General features: G+C 50.3%; 1 pseudogene; it reads left to right on the forward strand.

Annotated features, from left to right (window-relative positions):
- The first annotated feature begins 397 nt into the window (after nucleotides 1–397).
- LOC139361429 (ubiquitin carboxyl-terminal hydrolase 17-like) lies at nucleotides 398–1985 on the forward strand (annotated as a pseudogene).
- Nucleotides 1986–2650: the final 665 nt, after the last annotated feature.

Genomic DNA, 2650 nt, shown 5'->3' on the forward strand with positions numbered 1-2650 from the left:
ACACAAAGAAACACTCACATGGGCATAATTCCGCACGCCCACAAGCTCACGCAAGCAAACACATACACACAAACACACACATTGTTTCGTGAGGACAGAATTATTCCCTAGCACTGTTTTAAGTAAACTAACGGATTCCCCAGGAGTTTTAAGTGAACTCCCTGGGGAATAAAAGGGGACACACCCTATGACTCATTCTTTAACTGAGTGCTGATATTGGATTGGTGGACCGCGTACCTGATGGGTGGGTGGGGTGTTCGCGGTAGGCGGGGGTTAGTTATATAGGGGCTGATGCAGTCAAATGGCGCGTCATTTGAAGACTCTTTCGGAAGAGATAGCGTCTTTCTGCAACGTGCGGTCCCAGCAGAAAAAGCTTGTGATCCTTGCTCCTGGCGACATGGATACCGATTCACTCCACTTGGGAGGTGAGTGGCAGTTCAATCACTTTTCAAAACTCACATCTTCTCGGCCAGATGCAGCTTTTCCTGAAATCCAGCGGACTTCTCTACCTGAGAAGTCACCACTGTCATCTGAGACCCATGTCAACCTCTGTGATGGTTTGGCTCCTGTGGCAAGACAGCCTGCCCCCGGAAAGAAGCTTCCTCTCAGTAGCAGGAGACCTGTTGCGGTGGGGGCTGGGCTCCAGAATATGGGAAATACTTGCTACATGAATGCTTCCCTGCAGTGCCTGACATACACACCACCCCTTGCCAACTACATGCTGTCCCGGGAGCACTCTCAACTTTGTCATCGTCACAAGTGCTGCATGCTGTGTACGATGGAAGCTCACATCACACGGACCCTCCACTGTCCTGGCCACATCATCCAGCCCTCATAGGCATTGGCTACTGGCTTCCATCGAGGCAAGCAGGAAGATGCCCATGAATTTCTGATGTTCATTGTGGATGCCATGAAAAAGGCATGTCTTCCCGGGCACAAGCAAGTAGATCATGACTCTGAGGACACCACCCTCATCCACCAGATATTTGGAGGCTGCTGGAGATCTCAAATCAAGTGTCTCCACTGCCAGGGCGTTTCGGACACCTTTGACCCTTACCGGGACATCGCCCTGGATATCCAGGCAGTTCAGGGTGTGAAGCAAGCTTTGGAACAGGTGGTGAAGCCCGAAGAACTCAATGGAGAGAATGCCTATCATTGTGGTCTTTGTCTCCAGAAGGCGCCTGCCTCCAAGACATTCACTCTACACACTTCTGCCAAGGTCCTCATCCTTTTATTGAAGAGATTCTCCAATGTCACAGGCAACAAACTTGCCAAGAATGTGCAATACCCTGAGTGCCTTGACATGCAGCCATACATGTCTCAGCAGAACACAGGACCTCTTGTCTATGTCCTCTATGCTGTGCTGGTCCACGCTGGGTGGTGTTGTCACAACGGACATCACCTCTCTTATGTCAAAGCTCCAGGAAGCCAGTGGAATAAAATGGATGACGCCGAGGTCACTGCCTGTAGCATCGCTTCTGTCCTGAGTCAACAGGCCTATGTCCTCTTTTACATCCAGAAGAGTGAACTGGAAAGATGCAGTGAGAGTGTGTCAATAGGCAGGGAACCAGGAGCCCTTGGCGCTGAACAAAGACAGGCGAGCAACGCAAGGAGAGCTCCAGAGAGAACCCTGCCTCCAGGTACCTGACTTGGAGGAGCACTTGGTGGAAAGAGCCACTCAGGAAAGCACCTTAGACCACTGGAAGTTCCTCCAAGACCAAAACAAAACCAAGCCTGACTTCAACGTCAGAAAAGTCGAATGTACCCTGCCTCCCAACGTGCTTGTGATTCATCCATCAAAATACAAGAGTGGGATGAACAACTGTCATCCTGAACAGCAAAGCTCCCTGCTGAACCTCTCTTCAAGGAACCTGACATCTCAGGAGTCCATGAACACTGACACACTCACTTCTCTGCAAGGGAGGACCAGGAGATCCAAAGGGAGGAACAAACACAGCAAGAGGGCTCTGTTTGTGTGCCAGTGATCTCAGGAAAAGTCTCCACCCAAACGCAGGAGTGCATGCGCACACACACTGACACACACACACATACACGTACACACACACACACCCACGAGGGGGTTCGTGCGCGCACACACACACACCATCACGTCACATACACAGTCAATCCGACATAAAGTAATGAGGAGCCCAGGTTTCTGTCTACACAAGAGGGACAACTGGATAGTGATGGCTGTGTTTCAGGATGAGCCCAGACATGGGAAACATCGAGTTTTGCAGTCGTCAGTCTTCTGAACCTGTGGAGGCAGTGTCTGTGTGTTTGTGTTCATGGTAGATGACATTCAGTGTGAATTTCTGAATAGGACATATTGCAGTGTAGGGTTGCGCGTGAGGTTATTGCAGGGGACGGGGTTGACTATTTTCTCTTGGGGTGTGTTTCATTTGTCAGTTGTTGGTGAGCACCAGAAGTTGAAATTTGGCGAACGTGGGACTTCTGTGGATCCTTCTTGCTACCTTGAGTAGTGGAAACTGGGACGCATTTGAAGAGAGGAAGGATGTTCTTCTTTTGAACCTGCCTCGCCGTTTTTACATTGCTTGTTCAATGGACCTCAGGCGCCCTAGGACTTGTGCCCTTGGTGGAACCCACAGAATGCTGGAGACAGACAGACAGACACACTTGCCTATTGAAT

The sequence above is a fragment of the Macaca nemestrina genome, unplaced genomic scaffold (assembly GCF_043159975.1).
Source record: "Macaca nemestrina isolate mMacNem1 unplaced genomic scaffold, mMacNem.hap1 Scaffold_49, whole genome shotgun sequence".
Lineage (NCBI taxonomy): Eukaryota > Metazoa > Chordata > Mammalia > Primates > Cercopithecidae > Macaca > Macaca nemestrina.